The 19,533-nt window shown below is 44.0% G+C and overlaps 7 non-coding genes across 7 annotated transcripts; 3 read left to right on the forward strand and 4 right to left on the reverse strand.

Annotated features, from left to right (window-relative positions):
• Positions 1-1,755: 1,755 nt before the first annotated feature.
• Positions 1,756-1,827, reverse strand: TRNAP-AGG (transfer RNA proline (anticodon AGG)). The gene has a single exon. It is a non-coding gene; the product is annotated as a tRNA-Pro (tRNA).
• Positions 1,828-2,676: 849 nt separating this feature from the next.
• TRNAL-AAG (transfer RNA leucine (anticodon AAG)) lies at positions 2,677-2,758 on the forward strand. Its single transcript has one exon. It is a non-coding gene; the product is annotated as a tRNA-Leu (tRNA).
• A 3,569-nt stretch (positions 2,759-6,327) lies between these two features.
• Positions 6,328-6,399, reverse strand: TRNAP-AGG (transfer RNA proline (anticodon AGG)). Its single transcript has one exon. It is a non-coding gene; the product is annotated as a tRNA-Pro (tRNA).
• Positions 6,400-6,718: 319 nt separating this feature from the next.
• On the reverse strand, positions 6,719-6,791 carry TRNAT-UGU (transfer RNA threonine (anticodon UGU)). The gene has a single exon. It is a non-coding gene; the product is annotated as a tRNA-Thr (tRNA).
• A 5,846-nt stretch (positions 6,792-12,637) lies between these two features.
• On the forward strand, positions 12,638-12,719 carry TRNAL-UAG (transfer RNA leucine (anticodon UAG)). Its single transcript has one exon. It is a non-coding gene; the product is annotated as a tRNA-Leu (tRNA).
• Positions 12,720-16,415: 3,696 nt separating this feature from the next.
• Positions 16,416-16,488, reverse strand: TRNAT-UGU (transfer RNA threonine (anticodon UGU)). The gene has a single exon. It is a non-coding gene; the product is annotated as a tRNA-Thr (tRNA).
• Positions 16,489-18,042: 1,554 nt separating this feature from the next.
• TRNAP-UGG (transfer RNA proline (anticodon UGG)) lies at positions 18,043-18,114 on the forward strand. The gene has a single exon. It is a non-coding gene; the product is annotated as a tRNA-Pro (tRNA).
• The last annotated feature ends 1,419 nt before the right edge of the window (positions 18,115-19,533 follow it).

Raw genomic sequence — 19,533 nt, forward strand, 5'->3', positions numbered from 1 at the left:
CCTGACTCACCGTGAGGTGAAACAAACTGAAATGTTGGAGTTTGGAGCAAGAAAAAAGTTTATTGGAGGGCCATGGAAGGAGATGAGGTGGCTCATACTCTAAATTGTCTAAGCTCCCGAAGGGTTTCAGGAAAGCATTTTTGTTTTTGTCCGCATAGTGCAGTATATGGGATCTTAGTTCCCTGACCAGGGGCTGAACCGTGTCCCCTGAGTGGAAGCATGGAATCTTAACTACTGGACCAGGAGGGAAGTTCCTAAACAAAGCATTTTTAAAAGCCAGGTGAGGGAAAGGGTCACAGGGTATGCGATCAGCTCATGCACACTTCTCTGACTGGCTGATGGTGAGGGAACAGGCACTGTCACAGGGGTTAACAGTATCAGTTCTTAGGCTCTGGAGGCTGGGGACTATGTGCTCATGGTCATCAAGTAGTTAACATCTTCCATTTGGTGGGGGGTTTTAATATCTCTAAAACAACTCTGAAAATACTATGCATCAAATACTGTTATCTAGGTACTTCAGCAGAGAAGGCAATGGCACCCTACTCCAGTACTCTTGCCTGGAAAATCCCATGGGCGGAGGAGCCTGATGGGCTGCAGTCCATGGGGCTGAGAAGAGTCGGATGTGACTGAGCGACTGAACTGAACTGACTGAACTGAAAAATTACTTGTGGTTTCTAGGTCTTGTTCATCAGGTGAGTCAGAGTGCATCTGACTGAAATAAGGGGGTGTGAACACTGCATATCCAGCAGGCAGGGAGCGAGTAGGGTGAAGGTCACGAACTGAGAGTCTAGCCCTTGTGTAGAGGATGAGAGTTACCACTCCTCCCACCCCATATCCCAGAGAAAAGATTGTACTCAGAACTAAACTTAAGGAGTGAAGAGGAAGTACCAGCTGGAAGCGGGTGATTCTGAGGCAGGTGGAATGGGATGCAGGATGTCTAGTTGCTGGGATACTGGGTGTGGTCTCCAGCTGTGGCCTGTAGAGCAACTAGGTAGCATCTGTAACTCCCAGGCCAACCTTAATTACATTTGAAGATCTGTTATGAAATGACCATCCTCAAAGACTTTGGTTTAATTGGTTTGGGGTTGGACCCCCAGTGAATGGTTAAACAGATTTACAGGTTGAGGCTAATTTGCAGGCATGTATGAGCACCCCTGTTAAGAAGTTCTTTCCCAGGGTGCTACTCTACAAGAAACTCCCACACCCCTACTAACACACCCAAGGGCCCTGGAATGTTAGGTTTGAATGAGGGAGGGAGTCCAGGCTTTCTGTGACAAGACATGTGGTCACACTTGTTGACTTGTGGAGGTCCCAGTAACCCAGTATGGGCCACAGGCTTACTGCAGAGGAAAATTTCCATCTCCCTAAGTTCTGAAAGAACACTTCCTGATTAATAACAAGAAACTACAAAAGAGAAATGATACTTGACTTTAGAAATAATGATTTTGTAGAAGAAATTTTATATGAAATATGCTTAATAACATCTGGCATTTATCCTCGTGATTTAAGAATACAACAAGGAGTATTTGTCTAAAGATATGTTTAAATCTGTAATAGTGGAGTATAAAATGGTGCTCCTTACTGTACTATTAGCTACATAGGGTGCTTGTTTAACGTGATGGTGTTTAACATCAACAAATCAGAGGCTTTATGGGAGGCAGGCAAGGGAAAGACAGCTGACTAGGAAACATCAACAAGTCACAGGCTTTATGGAAGGCAAGGGAAAGACAGCTGACTAGAAAAGGAAAAGAGATAGGGCTCGTCCGGGATTTGAACCCGGGACCTCTCGCACCCTAAGCGAGAATCATACCCCTAGACCAACGAGCCACACAAGTCATTTCTCTTTTTCAAACTTTAGTAAAAAAAACTTTCAGCCACGTCTACAGTTGGTTGTAAAATTTTTTGCTATGTACGTGGGTGACACCTAGTGGAAGAATAAATCACTGCACTCTCGTCCACATTACGGATTGCTATTCCACAGATCTTTTTTAAGAAAAAAATTCAGGATCAACAAAAAATAATTGCGCCGCATGTTTTCGCTTCTGAGTGAGCCAAAGACGCTGCGGGAACGAAGGCAGGCAGTTGCATTAGGGACAGTCACACGCCGAGGGGTGATCCTGTGATACTGGGGAGGGGAGTGGACCCGTGTTGCTGACAGAACATCTGTTTTCGGTCCTCTGCGGGCTGGACACTGGGGCCCAAGTGGGAGGCTTCTTCAGGCTTCGGCACATTACTGACTGGTTCCTGGGCTCGGTCAGGCTGGAACTTTTCTGGCTCTCCCTTGTAAGCTATAGAACTCATCGCCTGGCGAGGTTCTGCGTCTCCAAGAACCAAAGGCTCTTGCCATGTGGCGCCTTCCACGAAAAGCAACCCCAAGACCCGGAAGGGCCGACTCTCCCGGGCGACCAGACTGTGCCGGGCCCAGGCAGGCGCTCGGTACCCGTTAGAGCTAACAAAGATTGTCCAGCCTCTCGAGACGCTCTTGTGCAACAAGACTGTTCCCATAAATCTCAAGCACTGTGGCTTCAAAGAAGAAAGAGAGCAAATCATATCAGGAAGAAGGAGAGGTTAGATACGAAGAGCCTCCCCCAAGCGATAAATATATAAACCACTGAGTGTGGAGGGACTGAGAGGAGAGAGAATCATATACAGTATGTTTCCGACCTGCCCCCGATGGGTAGCGTGGCCGAGCGGTCTAAGGCGCTGGATTAAGGCTCCAGTCTCTTCGGGGGCGTGGGTTCGAATCCCACCGCTGCCAGGTGGTTTTTGAAACTATGCGAATCAAAAATCGTTGACTCCGCTGATCCTGCCACGTTAATACAGTTTCTTGACTTTCCTCTCGCGATAGACAATCTGGACTTGTCTAGTTTTGCGACTTCCCCAGTTTCTGTTCGTTGGAAAAGACCCTGTTGCTGGGATTGAAGGAAGAATGAGATGGTTAAGTGGCATCATGCAAGCTCCGGGAGACTGTGAAGGACGGAAACCCGGCGTGCCACTGTCCACGGAGTCGCAGAGTCGGACACGGCTGAGCGCCTGAACAACAATCATTTCAGTTTCTCCGCTAGAGATGACCTTACCCTAGATGAGTGTTTGGTTTTTTGTTTTTGTTTTTGTTTTTTTAATTTTGGTTTTTGTTTGTTTGCTTGCTTGTTTTTTAACAGGCAGTGTGGAGTAGGAGAAAGAGAAAAAAAATACAGACACCACAGTATGTGATACTGCATAAAAACTCTTTTAAAGGATAATATATCACACACCCTTAAAATGGTGATTATGTTAGTACATTTCAGACCCGCGTTCCTTCAAGGGCGGGAAAAGCAGTTTGTATTTAGCTCTATTTGAAGTTTCCAGGCAGTTTTGTTACAGCCAAACGCTCTGGGAAGCAAACTCACTCAGAAAAACAGCCTGTATAGTTGAGTGCAGTTTATTACACACCAGTCCCAGGCAGAGTTTCCTCCTTAGCCAAGGACCCCTATTGACTTGGTGACAACCTTTTATACAAAGTGTACATGCCCAAGCCCACACCTCCAAATTCTCTAAAATCCACTCTGGACAATGTTAGTAAGAGATACAATCAGGTTACAGCCATAAATTTACATTCTAAAGCTATCTGGACATAGAGTTTCAGTTCAGTTCAGTTCAGTCGCTCAGTCCTGTCGGACTCTTTGCGACCCCGTGAATCGCAGCACACCAGGCCTCCCTGTCCATCACCAGCTCCCAGAGTTCACTCAGACTCACGTCCATCGAGGCAGTGATGCCACCCCTTTAGTCCACATCAATAAGTATTATTAAGATTACATAGTGGACATTGCATTCCTTCTGGCTCCAGGAGGTAGAGGTACCGGGTCTGCATGGTCTGGTTTTTATTCTCCAGGGAGGCCTGCTTGGCTGTTGGTATTTTATCTCTATGGCTTCCCAGGTATGCAGTCCAAAGTTCGCCGAGAGTGTAACATGGAGTTTCTCTTCTTTTAAAAAATGGAGTCACTCATTTGGTATGTTAAAAGTACAGGGGAAAGAAGTCAAAGTGTTAGTCGCTCAGTCGTGCCTGACTTTTTGCAACCCCATGGATTCTAGTTCCCCAGGTTCCTCTATCCATGGAATTCTCCAGTCAAGAATATTGATGTTGAACCTTGGGTTTCCTGCTTGGCAGCAGATTCTTTGCCATCTGAACCAGCAGGGAAGTCAAAGTCTTTCATGTAGATGCTCACAGTGTTCCAAATTCTACGGGATGATGGTATAACTGTTATTCAGGCCTGAATCCAAGCAGCAGAAGTCTATCCAGATTCCAGTGACTTAAAAGGTTTGACTCTGTGGGCACACCAGAAATGTGGCCATCTGGGAGAAAAAGCAACATACAGACTATTCTTCAACTAAGCCTGTAATGAGGATTGTCATTCACACCTCAACCTTCAAGGATAGGCTACAATTAAAAGACAAATATGAAGGAAGCTATTGGGGAATCTTCAGGCTGGAGAAACATGAGCCAGATACAAACTCAGGATAACTTCTCCTGCCCTGCCAACAAGGTCTGTCCTTTCTTAACTTTGACTGTCTATGGACAAAATTTACCTGTTTTCTAGATTATAAAGCACTGCTAAAGATACAGCTCAAGCCTTGAATACAAAAATTATGTGCCAATTTCATGTGCTACTTTAATAACTGTACCCACTTACTGATAGACTGTGGCAAAGCTACCTAAGGACTGCTACGGGGACCAACTTCTCACATTTGAGGAATCATGCTTATTGGAGTACTCCACCAACTATTGTGAATGGACTATCTTCCCCAAATCCTTTAATATGTTTTTTGAAATAGCCCCTCAGTTTATAGGTATTGTAACCAATGATGTAGAAACTACTTCTATGTATCAGTTAGGAACCCCTTTTTCCAGAAGCCTAACACATGTTGATCATTTATATTGAAACAGGACCACCTATTATTTTCCTCCTATGAGAACTTTTTATTAAGGACTCAGATGTTATTTCCTACTTTGTCTATTCCTAATATTAGATTTTCCTTAGAACCTGTATGTAAAATTTTGCAAGGAACCAAAGAGTTACAAAATTCCATAGATAACTGCAATTGTGCCTTGATAGAACATTCTATCATTACCACTATTGCTGCCAATAAGATAATGGAAGTAAGAGTTGATGTATGAAACCATACTTCTCATTTATGTTGAAACTTTGTCTTTACTAAATCCTCTACTGCTCAAAAATTGTTCTCTGCAATGTTTAACCCATTACTTGTGTCTTTGGTCACTTTATTTCTGTTGACTATCTGCAATTGTTACTTGACTTATAGAATTAAGAAGACTGGTTGTATTCTTTTGCCTTATTTCTATGCTCTCCAACCTAAATAATCCTGAGGTCAACTTTTAGGGAAATTAAAATGGAAGAAGTCTTGTTCAAGCTTCAGAAGCAGGAGAACAAGCCTCCGACCTTGTTTCTGACCTGCCTGGACACTGCCCAGATTCTGTACCTTTCCTCAAGCACAGGAAGTAGGCAGTGCTTTAGATAAGAAAGAGAGTAGATCTTGGAATCCTTGAGCCCCTGAGAGTACGGCCAAACCTCTGAGGTCTAACGGAATCCTGTGACTCACAAGGGGAAACAAACAGCATCGTAAAAAGGTGAAAGTCAAACCAGAGCTGCATTTGGGGACACAAACCGATGATGATATCACTTTGCGGCCTGGGATTATAAGTAGGAACCCCCAAAATAACAATTTGAAGTCTCACCTGTGGCATGGACACGCTGCCTGAGACCTTTTCCCATTTGGGACTCCCGATTGCAGTTACTCAGGACTTCCCAGCACACTGTTTAAGTCTAGGTGTTGGCTGGCCCAGTTTGTTGATGTATATGTATTGTTCCTATTTCTCTTTTCTTTTAATGATTGCATATTGAAATTAAGTTGAAGAATCCTCTAATAAATATTGAAATGGTTGTGTGTAGAAAAAAAAAAAAAAAAAAGGAGTCAGTCCCGTCAGGGCAAGCTGTTCCTTCCTTTCTGCAGTTTCCCATACACTGTTTTATTTTACTGAACGGGATCCCTGGCGCTAGGCAGGGAAAGGGAACGTGCAACCATTTCCCTTTCACAGCAGATGCACTGAGAGGTCTAGAGACAAGCGCTCGGAGCTGCCACGTCAGCCTGCCAGCCAGGAGAGTGAGGAATGGATCATCTGACAGAACTCAAAACTAACTCGTAGTTCTCCGTAACTTTACCATTTCTCATCCCTAGGGGTCCTCTGCCGCAACTTTTCAAAGCAGAGTGGAGAGAACAAAATACGACAGCACATGTATTTTAAATAAATTACCGGAAGCAAACAAAGAAGGGCTCGTCCGGGGTTTGAACCCGGGACCTCTCGCACCCTAAGCGAGAATCATACCCCTAGACCAACGAGCCACAGTAAGACGGCCTTTTATTTCCGCCTCAAGGCTCACGCACGTCACTAGGCCACGTCACTAGGCGTTTCTCAAAGAAATACGAGTTTGAGTGCCTTCTACCGGCAGAAATGCGTGTGTTTCCCCAGCGAGCGTGTGCCTGACGCAGCGGAGGATTTATCAGCTGTGATCCAGACCAGGACAGCAGCAGGGGAACTACGTCCACTTGGCCTGAAAGTCTTATCACGCTCTGCCGAAGACAGGGGAGATCTGCCGGAACAGCCGCATGGGTACCCTTGTCCTGCAGCCACTGCTTAGGAGGGGGGAAAAAAACGAGTATTAGGCCCCAGCGAGATTTGAACTCGCGACCCCTGGTTTACAAGACCAGTGCTCTAACCCCTGAGCTATGGAGCCCTCGCGTGTATGCTGGTTCTCTATCTTCCCTGTTATACGTGTTTTCAGTAAGTTTACTGTGTTAAATGGGATTTTGACCCAAGCAAAAATCCAAGGTATGCTGCAAAATTGAAAACTTTCTGCGTCGTGTCAACCACTCGAAAAGACTCTGCTTTGAGCAGAGTCGCTACTAGACTGTCTTCTAGTCCCTTACCTTGATAGTCGGCTGAGACATTGCCTTCTGTTCCTCTGCTGCCCAGAAAGGATGCATATTACAGAACTCCAGATACCTGGGCACTCCAGAGACCCACCTGAGAATAAAAAGGCGCATATCCGACAGGCAGGGAGGTTATGGTGCACTCCCTTTATGTGGCGGTGAAATCCACAGAGAGAGTGAGAAGAGGTTTACAACGCGGTTTTTTGTATTTTCTGAAGCAAGAGCCCCTAACTCTTGCTTGTATGCTGGAATTATTGCCTCTCAAAGGTCCAGGGTTAGGAGTAAGCAGGGAAAAGAGGTGCTAGAGAGGAAAATTTTAATATTTCCTTAAAGACATACGGATTTGCATGTATCCTTGGTATGAATAATACAATTTTTTTAAAGGATTTTGTTTTCACTTTTTAGAGATCCTGTTTTTCTAAGCTAGTGAACAGGAACTAAAATTGTATTTAACTACAAAAAATCTTGTACTTATTTCTTACTGCAAATATAGCCATAGACTAGAACTTTGGGGAGGAAAAGGACTGATTCATGCAAGCCCAAGAAGTGAACCACTTTTATTTAGTAAGGTTTAGATTCTCTCACTATAGGCCTGCTCGTGTACTCATTAATTTTTAATGTCATTTGCCCAAGATCATTAAATCTGCAAGAAATCTGAAAGTTACTGTAACCTTTAAATTCCATACCTAAATACTTAACAGACATCTCCTAAAAATAAGAACTAAGAATAAAAGCATAACTTCAGTACCATGTTAGACCTAACAACATTTATAATAACTCCGTAATTTAATAGTCCATATTTTCAAATTTCCCCAACTGGCTCCCTCCAATTTTTTTTTTAAACTAGATTCAAACAATGTTTCTCACTGCTTTTAATTTTAATGTTTCTTTCAATTCTTTCTTTTCAATTTGAAAATTCCCCTCCTTTCAGCCTTTCTTTTTTCATAGCAGCTCTCAGAAGTCTCACATTCTGCATGCTAAGTCGTTCCAGTCGTGTCCAACTCTTTTCGATCCCATGGACTGTAGCCCACCAAGCTCCTCTGTCCATGGGATTCTCCAGGCAAGAATACAGGAGGGGATTCAGTACTCCAACTGGATTCAGCCTATATATTTTTGTCAGGAACACTACCTCACAGCTTTTTAATACCCTAAGGAACCAAATAATTTTCCAGAACATATTGTCTAGGCTGTAGACAAAAATAAATTTCTAAGTGCCCAAGCAGAAAAATATGAGGTCAAATAAGATCATTTTATCTACTTGCATGAAAATGCATTGTGTGCCATTCAAGGAGCTTTTTTTTCTCCCACAAAAGAGACTTCCTTGATATCCTTGGCTGAAGACCCTGCATTTTCACTGACCTTAAAGTACCTTAAAAGGTCAAGAATTTATATAGAAAAGTAGGCACAATTAAGAGAATCCAATCAATTATTCATCTTAGTAGCATCCAAGTACATCTATGGATAGATAGACTTGTTTCTAAGGTACATAGATTATTTATCCAGAATATCAAGGAGCAAGGCTTTGCAAAATTTTAGCCAAAAAAAAAAGTTGTACTAGCCTCAACGTATGCTTTCTTAAATTTATTTTCTTTAGTTTCCCTACACTTCTGACCCTTGGGAAATTGAGGCTGCACTCACTCTAGCATATCAGTTACTACTCGTGTTACCACCTAATGGTGGTGCGTATGTGGGTATTCATTCTTCTAGATTTATATTGTATGTATGACAGAAAACATCTTCTTTCACTCAACTGCAAGCATGCTACAACAGGGATAATAACCTTATTTATTTTCTGCACCTCCTCTAACCTGACCAAATGGAGAGCACAGATTTATCTGGTGGATGTGGGGTCGGTTGTAATATACCTTGAAGAACCAAAAGAAGATTCTTTCTCAATTTTCACAGTGCTTCTTGGTTCGTGTTCCCTATTACCTAATCCTAAGTGCCTAAATCCATTATAATTACTCTTGTGTGTTCATCAAGAAGCTGCCCTCTGAGTACTTGGATACTCTGGAACCGGAGTCAGAAGCTAGACAAGGTAGTAGAGAAATCAAAGAAGAAAATGAAGTGTACGTCAGATTTTATCTTCTTAAACCCAAAGCATGCTTGCCAAGTCTCTTCAGTTGTGTTCAACTCTTTGCAACCCTATGGACTGTATTCCACCCAGCTCCTCTGTCCATGGGATTCTCCAGGCAAGAATACTGGAATGGGTTGCCGTGACTTCCTCCAGGGGATCTTCCCAAAACCCAAAGTAGCCAGACTATTACAATATTTTGTAGTGACTGAGTTTGGGGGGGTTGGGTGGAGGAGAAGGAGGTTATTACTTCCAGCGGGATGAATAGAAACAAAGAAAAAAGAATGTCTCATAAGTTTCCTCTTTCCCTTTGGCTGAGCATGTTCAGGGTTACATTTCTTTTCACCTGAAGCTTGCAGAGGCAGTCAGCCTGGTGAGATTGTTCCCTTTTGTCCCACTTCTTCCATAAACTTCAGTAAACATTATAAAGACAAATACAAATTTAAAATAAGAGGCTTAATTCTTCCTATTGAAAATAAGGGGAAAGATTTCCCTTTCCCTTCTCTCCTTTTTCTTCAAATAGTTATTTTAGAAAAGTTGTAGGTATAAATACATCACAGTATTTTGTATTACTCTGATGGTCAATGTACTAAACACACGAGACCATGAAAAAGCTACTAAATATTTAAGTAGGGACTCAATAAATGCTGAAGAGACTATCTGATACATTCATCAAAAGGAACACACTATTTACCAGTATTTAATTTTTAGTAAGATTTTTGTGGGCTTTCCTGGTGGCTCAGATGGTAAAGGATCTGCCTGCAGTGCAGGAGACCAGGGTTTGATCTCCTGGAGAAGAGAATGGCTACCCACTCCAGTATTCTTGTCTGGAGAATTCTATGGAATTCTGTAGCTTGGTGGGCTACAGTCCACGGGGTCATAAAGAACTTTTAGTGAGATTTTTATAGCGCATGCAGATGGGAGCCAAGCCAGTAATTGGATGGCTCTCTACTGGAGCTAGGGTGAGAGACTTACATTGAAATGTAGTGCAAGTCTGGTGGGAACTTTAAAATGCCCTAAATAGAGAATAGAACAGTTGAAGCATAGATTGGAAAGTAGAGTACTTGTAACAATTCTCTAACTTTGGAGGAATTTATTAGGATTCCAATTCATGGGCCTGAGATTGTGCATTCCTAATAAATTACCAGGAGATGCTGATGCTGCTGGTTCTTAGACTGTACCTTGAGCATCAAGGTCTTAAAGTAAATTTCCCACTTGTGTGTAAATTTTCATCATTTACACTATTGACAAGGTATGGATAGCAGGAAATCCAATGTTAAATTCTCCTATAATGTTGCAGAATGTTAGAGCCTAAAATACTAGTACCCAACACTGAAAACGGAAAGAATAGGCATGTGCCAGACAAACATCACACTTACCTCTATCAGGCATTTTTCCAAAGGGCTTCAGATGTTTGTCAATTAAGTATTTGGCAAGGCTGGCATTCCACTAGGAAACCTAAGACTTCTGATTTCAGGTCTCTATCAGTCTAACAGATGATCCACTTCGGTGATGAACAGATCAAAATACTTTCCCCATTGAAGAATCCTGTGAGTTTAAGGAGACAATGAGTGCTCGAGCAATAACAGGTGATTGAATAGGGGAGGCCAGGCACACTGGTTAGTAAAGGAAATTCAGAATGGCAGGTGAGACTGTGGTACTTTGTCCTGATAAGAAAATGCTTTGAAGCTTGTCAGTTTGTGGAGCCTGAACATGCAGTCCCTTAGAATCAAAGGGACCTCTGCTGTAATGATCAAGTGCTTTCTTGTCAGCTGGTTCCTTTCACTGCCCTGACCTAGAACTAAAAAATAAATAAATAATCAAGGGTTCAGGTCACTTCCAGGTCACTTCCATCTTACCAGAATCTCTGTACTTTTTTTGGAATCCATATTTGTAAAAAAAAAAAAAAAAGTCAAAACATTTACAGAAGCTGTGGTTTATTTAAATGTGTATGTTTACCAAATTAGCACTGAGACCTAAATATGATCTCACTTAATCTTCTAATCAAAAGCCTCCATGTGAGATTTCCCAGGACCAATCCATAGACCCTGAGTTTCTCACCTGGTTCACTACTAGACAAAATAATTTGATAAATATGGCCACGCTCGTGACTCCGGTACCTTCTGGAGAGAAAGAACTAGGTGGGAGCCCACAGGTTGACACCCAGTTCCACCCTGGGAGCTCAGATTGCCTGTCAACTGGGAGCAGAGGGAGGGAACGAGAGAGCGAAAAAGAGCGATCAGGAAGCATCTAACCCAGTGTGGGAGAGGGGTGAGATGAGGTGGGGGGTGGAGGGGACTTGACCCAGAGGCACCGGGATTGGCGGCAGTAGGGAGCTGATGGGGAGTGCGAGGAGAGCCCGCCTCTGGCCTTGAACTCTTCCTAAAGTGGCCCCAGCTTTTCCCATTTCCTGCTTCCCCGTCTTGGTTCTACGTTCATCCGGTGCTTCCTGAGCCCTATTTCCAATCAGCTTTTTTAGAAGTTCTTCCGTGTTCCTCGCTCCCCACCCCACCCCGCTTCCTGGCATCGAAGATGGGAACCAGCAAGACCTTCGTCCCAAGAAAATACAGAGAAGCACGCCTGACCCTGACCGCGAACCCTCAGGCCGCCGAGAAAGGACCTCCGAGGCTCTGGGGCAAGGGCAGGCAAGAGCAGGGTGTGGTTTTTTGGAGTGATGGAGGAGGGGAGTAAGAGGAAGTTAGGAAACTTTAATGAGACTCCTAGGAGAGTTTCTGCTTCCAGAGACCCAGAAATGGTCAATCAGAAAGAGCAATGAATAAGGTGGCTTGTAATCCAGGGTTTACCGCGGAGCACAGATCGACAGGTATGCGATTCCACTGGGGTGCTGAAGATCCCTGGCTGGGAGCATTCCTGAAACTTTTCCTTTCCCTCTACTCCATTCGAAAGAAAAGATCTGAAGCTTAGCTGCTCGGGAACCCATGGAAACTCGGACACACCCCTCCCCGGTGTGAGAAAGTTCTTGGATGTAACCACCCTCTGGGAGTCAGTCACCCTGGTCCCTCTGTAAGGGAAATTGTTCAGAGGCTACAGCAGTGCGCGTGTGCGTGGGTCTATCCCAGAGTGCTACTTTCAGGAAAAGTAGACCAATCTCTCTCTCTGACCGAACCTGCAGGGAATGCGACCAAGGATTTTCCTGTCTATCGGCGACAGGCTTGCCAGATCTGTCAACGGAAGCGAACCTGTTGTTTGATCTGATCTCCGACCTGATTCTCTCTGTGAGTTTCACAGCCATAGACCAACGACCCCACAGAGGGGAGTTTCTTAGTCTTCTGAAACCACTTGCAATAAGTCTCCAGTGAGATTTCCCCCCCCACCTTTCTGCGTGGTATTGCCTCGGTTAAAGAAAAGGTCTTTCAAGGAAATTTGCGCTAATAATCATTGACAACTTTCTCAGGCCTGTGAGAATACAATGGGTTCTCCTCTCTCCGAGTTTGCTCAGGTCCTTAGGGATAAATGAAAACACTGAGGGAAATTCCACCTACTCAAGAAAATTCAAAATTATGAGCACGGGTACTGTAGTAAACAGCTCAGGGATGAGGTATCTGCACCACCCGTGGTAGTGTGGCCGAGCGGTCTAAGGCGCTGGATTTAGGCTCCAGTCTCTTTGGGGGCGTGGGTTCGAATCCCACCACTGCCAACGGTGTGTTTTAGTATAGCCGTAAATCAGAAGTAGTATAATTCAAGCTGAATCCATGAAAACCTCTCTCTGGCAAGAATTTCCAGGAAACCTTTCAATCCTGCTCTGAAATACTTATTTCAAACCAGGTTAGCTCGGTTTCTTCTCAATAACTTGTGCTTAAACTAGTTGTTTGCACCTCACTTTGCTTGTATCTAAACTTTTGCATTCTCACAAGGGGGAATTCTTTCTGTCCTCCTCTTATAAAATCCACACTCACACCGAATCATTCTCATGACCTGGCTTAGGCACCATCCAGTAGGAAAGACTTCCTAGATAGTGCCCCATAGCCCCCATCAGCCCTGGTTTGGGAGCCAACACTGGTTTAGGAGCTGCAGCTCTGTGCTCTGGAAAGAACCTGCACAGACTTGATTTGGTTTTAATCACATTACTCTTATAACTGAAGATGATGAATGAATGCATCCATGCAGAAAGCCATTTCCTTCCAGGCTTCCAGCTCTCAGTCAGGCATCATTGCCTTAAGGGTTGGGGCAGGGCAGGTAAATGGTTCTTTTGAATTTGACTTTGCAGTTGGGTTTGTGATTCCAAAACTCTTAAAAGCTGATTTTTGGCTGACTCCGGGTGTCAAGCCCAGTGGAGTGTTCTGTGAATGTTGGCTTAGCCACTGCTTTGCCCCTTCTAAGTGAATTCACTTACCTTGGAGACTGTCCCGGTCTCTGAATCACCCAGTTTCAATGCCTGTTGAGAACCTAACTCAGTGTGGGAAAGAGGAAGGGATACACTCAGGGTCTATTTAGTAGTGCCCTATCAGAATGGTTGTCCCATTGCCCTTCTCAGCCGTTTCAGCCCGTGTTATCCCACAGGCTGTACAGCTCTCTCAAAGAGGTAGAGTATTTCCCTGCAGCGCCTTGAAGAATGAAAGGTACAGAGCAGACAATGAGGATTCTGCACAGGAACCAAAGTCTTGGGATTTTTGGTGACACATTGATTCTGCCTTCCTTTTTATGTCATTCCCTCTCCTCAATCAAAATTATCTTCTGTGTCCTCACAGGTCATCTTCTTTGATGACTCCTCCAGATCAGTGCCTTTCCTTTCAATCCACCTCTCACTAAGAAAAATCTTAAGACACCGATGTTCTTCACACACACATATACACAATGATCATATTTTTGTGCTTTGTGAAGAGGGGGGAAAATCCTCTAAAATCTTTAGTTTACACTACGGTTTACTCTTAGTGTGGCACATTTTATGGGTTTTGACAAAATGCACAATGATATATATCTACCATCATTAAAGTATCATACAGAATAATTTCACTGCCCTAAAAATACTCAGGGCTTCCCCAATGCATTCCTCCCTCCCCTATAACCTCTGACAACCACTGACCCTTTTATCATCTCCATAGTTTTGCATTTTCCAGAATGTTGAGTATTTGTGGTGGTTGTTGTTTAGTCGCTAAGTCATGTCGGACTGTTTGTGACCCCCATGGACTGTAGCCTTCCAGGCTCCTCCGTTCAAGGGCTTCTCCGGGCGTGAATATTGGAGTGGGTTGCCATTTCCTTCTCCAGCTGAATAGTTGGAATCATACAGTATGTAGCCTTTTCAGATTGGCTTCTTTCACTTATACACATTTAAAGTTCTTCCATACCATTTCATGGCTTGATACCTCATTTCTTCCTGGTGCTGAATAGTATTTCATTGTATGGATGTACCACAGTTTTGTTTATTTACTTATTGAAGGACAGCTTTACCGTTTCCCAGTTTTGAAGATAATACACATATAAAGCTGGTTCATGGGCAGGTTTTTGTGTGGATATCAGTTTTCAACTCATTTGAGTAAGTACTTAGGAATGTGATTGCTGGATTGTATGGAAAGAATATATTTAGTTTCGTATTCTTCCACTGTGGCATGGTGTATTTTTAAACATCATTTATAAGGTTAAAGCTCTGTTTTTTTAAAAAATGTCCTTTGCATTATGTAGCATATTTTTAAAAAATACTTATTTATACAGAACACAATTTACCCACAGATAAACATCTTTTGCCATATTTCCTTTTTTCCAAAAATGAATGATAAATTTCTAGGAGTAGGAAAAGAATACTTGATGAAACACGATGTTCACTTTTTTTTTTCTAAAACACAATGTCTTTTTAAGATTCCTGATTTATTACACCCGATTGTACTACTCCAGAAAGTAGTGACAATTTTATGAGAAAGTCTTTGTCACTGTACCCTGGCCAGTATTAAACAGTAAACACTGTGTAATTTGGTGGTAAAACGAAATCCTCTAGTTTGAATTAGTATTTATTTCTTATTATTGAAAGAACATTCCCACATGCATATTTTGCTTTTTTGCATTGCTTATTCTCTACATTGTTTGTTCACACTCTTTTGAAGGACAGATATTTCTACAGTATTTCTCTTTAAACTCTGAATTGCTTAGTATAAATTATTCATAGTAAGGGAATATTGTAGGGCTGGGGGAAGAGATTGAGGGATATTACCCAATATTCAGTTAAGACTAGCTGGTCTTCAAGATTAGGAGATACCATTCAAATCTTAAAAGGGTACCGTTATTTCATGCTGCTGCTACTGCTAAATCGCTTCAGTCGTGTCCGACTGTGTGCGACCCCATAGACGGCAGCCCACCAGGCTCCTCCATCCCTGGGATTCTTCAGGCAAGAATACTGGAGTGGGTTGCCATTTCCTTCTCCAATGCATGCATGCATGCTAAGTCTCTTCAGTCGTGTCCGACTCTGTGCGACCCCATGGACAGCAGCCCACCAGGCTCCTCTGTCCACGGAATTCTCTAGGCAAGAATACTGGGGTGGGTTGCCATTTCCTTCTCCAACCGTTATTTCATATCTCCTCAGTAAACCGAATCACCTATAATGCATGATCACAGAGAGGACATATAACATTAAGTTTTATGGTCGGCAAAAAGTTGTTCTTTTGTTGCCTGAAAATCAAATTAAACATTCCACAGTACTGATTTAGGAGATAAAACCTAGTTGAATAGGAGACTGCAACGAAAAATTAGGCACTTCTCTTGGCGGAACCGAACCAGCGATCTAAGGAAAACAGAAGCTTAATCACCAATACAGTCCTCCCCTCTGCCAGCTGAGCTACCAAAGGGTACGTCTAGTGTGATAAAGTGTCGACTACTGAGGATTATAGTAACAGCCAGTGAGTGGCCTAGCTTCTTTGTATTTGAAGTTCGGGCTTAAAGTGGAGGTCAAGAAATCTCCAGAGTTGAATCTAGGGTAGACTGAATCCTGGAGTAGCCTGGGGCAGGACACAGAGGCTGAGTCGGAGGAAGTAAAAGAGCAGAAACCGTCCGGATTGGGGTGTATCTGCATAGCTTCTGGGCTGAGCTGTTCCAGAGTAATCGGAAAATCAGTTCTCGCTCCAGAAACAAAGGAAAAACTGGGAAGTCAGGCAGGCTGCAAGTGGGAAAATGCGCAGGACTCCACGCTCCGGTGGCAGCCGGAGGATCAACCTGTTGGCCGAGGTTGATTTATTCTTGACCTTAAACGTAGTTATGTGGACTCCGCCAATCCTATTATCTTTCCTCTCAAATCTTCAGAAGATAATTTTCCCTGAAACTTCACACACTGCTTCCTTTATTTTCAAGAGTCAGTGTAAGAAAGAAAAGCGCAGGAAGCACCACCCTCATTAGGAAAGGTACTCTCTCTAGGCCCCAGCGAGATTTGAACTCGCGACCCCTGGTTTACAAGACCAGTGCTCTAACCCCTGAGCTATGGAGCCGACGCGCAATGCGTTTTTTACCATCGACTTCCCTAAGTTTTGAAACCTGCAACTAGATGACATTTAAATAAAATGTAATAGATATTTAAAAATTAAAAGAAATTTCTTTGGAAGGAAGCGCTTCTTTATATACGAAGAATAAATATGTTCTTGACTAGGCCCAAACGGGAATGTAAGTCACTGGAAGAGCACTGGTAGCGCCCACACTGCGTGCTCCTCAGGCTCAGGCCTGACAAGTCCCTGAACTTGGGCAACACAAGAGCCACCAGCGCGGCCCTGGGATAAAGTGGGGTAGGTGAGGGTGCGAGACACGGCATCACGTCATTGTCTCCTATCTGCTTGGATTCTTGTAAAAGTAACTGCTACAGCTCTCGTAGACTAATACTAGGCTTTGTTCTTGTTTAAAGAAAGGCGGACTTCTCAAAGCCCAGAGCGTGCCCGAGGTGAAGACATTCAAGGGTCTAGGCCGTCCCCACCACGATCTATCCGTGGAACCAGGTTCAGTCTTAGTCAGCCTGGGTCTGCGATTCCTCCAGGTTTCCTGAAGCAGAAATAGACTAGAAGAGGAGTAACCTTTCCCTCGGTCCTTTAACACTCTTTGCCAACAGCTCGGAGTCTGAGCGGCAGCTGCTTCTCCCTCGGTCTCAGAGCTCTTCTAAATAACCAACCTGAATTCTAGAATCAACAGAGAGTGGCGATGCAGAGAATGGTTGGGAAGGGGGCGGTCCCCTTCTTTTCTCTCACATCTTAGCCCGCCCAGCAATCTGGCGCGGATATTGAGCTCTGCGTTCGTTGTTTATCAAGTTTGTGCCCTGAGCCAGGAATATGCTCGGTGCGCGGTGCACCGTGTGACCAAGGCAGACAAGCTAGAGCCCAACAGCTTCGTTCCCCAAGTAGAAGAGACTGCGGAGTAAGGACAACGCTCTCCCTTCCCATTCCACCCACCACCTTCTGGGTGCTGGAGAAGCGGGCCAGAGTAGGCTTCTAAAGAAGACGGTATTGGAAATGGTCGACTCTTCCCGACGTTTGCCGCCTTCCGCGCTCCCTTGAAGAGCGCCTTAAATCTAGATCTATAGTACAAAGTTCATTAAATTAAGCTGAAAGAAAACAGCAAGAGCATGATACAGGGCGTTGACATAGTGGGCAGGCTGAGGCAGTGGTTCCAGTATTTGACCTCCGCAGGGGCGTGGTATCGAGTTCCTCAGCTCTAGACGCTGGGCGGGAGGGCTTTCGATGAAATCAATGTGGTTTTTTGTCTTTACCTGTCCTCTAACTCCAGGCCACCTGCAGGGAAGTTTGTCCTAACTCTGTAAGAACTCAGACCCTCGCAAGAGGGTCCACAGGTGGACTAGTAGCTCAACCTGAGTCCCTTACTGAACAGATCTGCCTCTGGAACGCTGTGGCTCAGGTTTCCCTGAATCCGCACGCTGATGCTCCTAAGTCTGGAGAAAATCGCTGGGCTTAGGAGAGGAATCAAAAATGGTCTTCATACAACGTGATGCAGCGAACAGAATAAATGAATAATCTTAAATAGGAAGACAAACCGGAGAGCTTGGCTCGTTGGTCTAGTGGTATGATTCTCGCTTTGGGTGCGAGAGGTCCCGGGTTCAAATCCCGGACGAGCCCTGGTGCTTGTTCTTTTTTTTTTTTTTCCTTTTCCCCGTCTAAAGCTAAATGAAGCCAACACCACTAAGCCTAGATCCACTTAGGCGAAGTCCCTTTCAACCTTGACCTGACTCAAGGACTTCGTTGTAAACAGAGGCCCCGCTAGATATTTTGTCAGGAATATCTTGCTCAGGCAGATGTTACGTCGGCACTTCGAGCGGGAGAGAAAACTAGTGCGCTTTTCATTCGGCATTCACACGGAGTAGAGTGGTACCCGGAGGTGTGCTGGGGCTGCAACTCCTGACAGAACTCTCTTCCTGAGGCCCTAGTCTGTCTTCCCCAGAGTCGCAAGTGCTGTACGCGGTCTTCCCAATGCTAGTTAGGAGCTCCGGGAACCCTTGGGCTCAAGGGGTTCAGGCATCCACGCCGTCCAAAGGGAGTACAATTGAATCATTTTAAGGCATTATTTTCCAAAACACAGTATAACATAGTGACAATTGTCTTGCCGTTTCTGGCAAGAATCCACCAGACTCCACCAGACTCTTCACTTTGATTGCTCACTTGGAAAACCAGTGTCTACTTGTGACCTTAGGGTATGGTTAATCCCGATTTGTGGAAGTCGCTCAGACTTAGAAACCACTGGTATGATAAGCCTTCAGACTTGCCTGTCTTCCTTAACTGCTTCCAAACAAGGGGGATGTTTGACAAGATTTCTGTCTGACTTGATCGTATTTGTCCTTTGCAAGTTTCTTCTCTTAGAAAGGTTTTGTGACCAGGCAAGAATAAAGAGTTTTGTGATTGGTGATTGGAGGGAGGGGAGAAAGTAGAATCTGCCAGGACGTCCTGACAGATTGACCCTCCACTGAGAAAGGTGACTGTCTAGCCTGGGCTTTAATGTGTTTGCTGAATGACTACCGGTGGAGATGCACAGTGAGAATTTGGATATAAAGTCCTTAGATTCAAGAGAAAGATCCGGAAAGGAATTTTACAAATAAAAAACATAGAGCAGTTAACAGTGATGTGGGTAAGAACCAACAGGGAAGAGCGATTATATAGAGAAGAAGAATTTAAGGACAGGCCCTGGTGATCATTAATGTTTAAAAATGTGAAAACAAAATACCCATGAGTGAAGAAACTAGAGAAGGAAGGCTCATGACAGTCACTTGCTCCGATGGCTTCTTTATTTGCTTAGGGCCCACTAACAATCTTTACCAGCATTTAAAGCAAAAAGTTTAGGGAAGATGACTGTGCTGCATGGAATGAAGAATGAGGGGAAGGTGTGGACAGATAAGTAAATCTTTCTTCTTAGTATCTTGAGTGAGAAGGGGAGGACCTAGACAGTTCACACATTTAGCTTGGAGGACTTGGGAGAGCTTCACAATTATTTAATTGTCCACTCAAGGACAATCAGTGGATCTTTTGCTGCCCTGACCTGAAACC

This window comes from Capricornis sumatraensis, chromosome 2 (assembly GCF_032405125.1).
Source record: "Capricornis sumatraensis isolate serow.1 chromosome 2, serow.2, whole genome shotgun sequence".
In the NCBI taxonomy this organism is placed as follows: domain Eukaryota; kingdom Metazoa; phylum Chordata; class Mammalia; order Artiodactyla; family Bovidae; genus Capricornis; species Capricornis sumatraensis.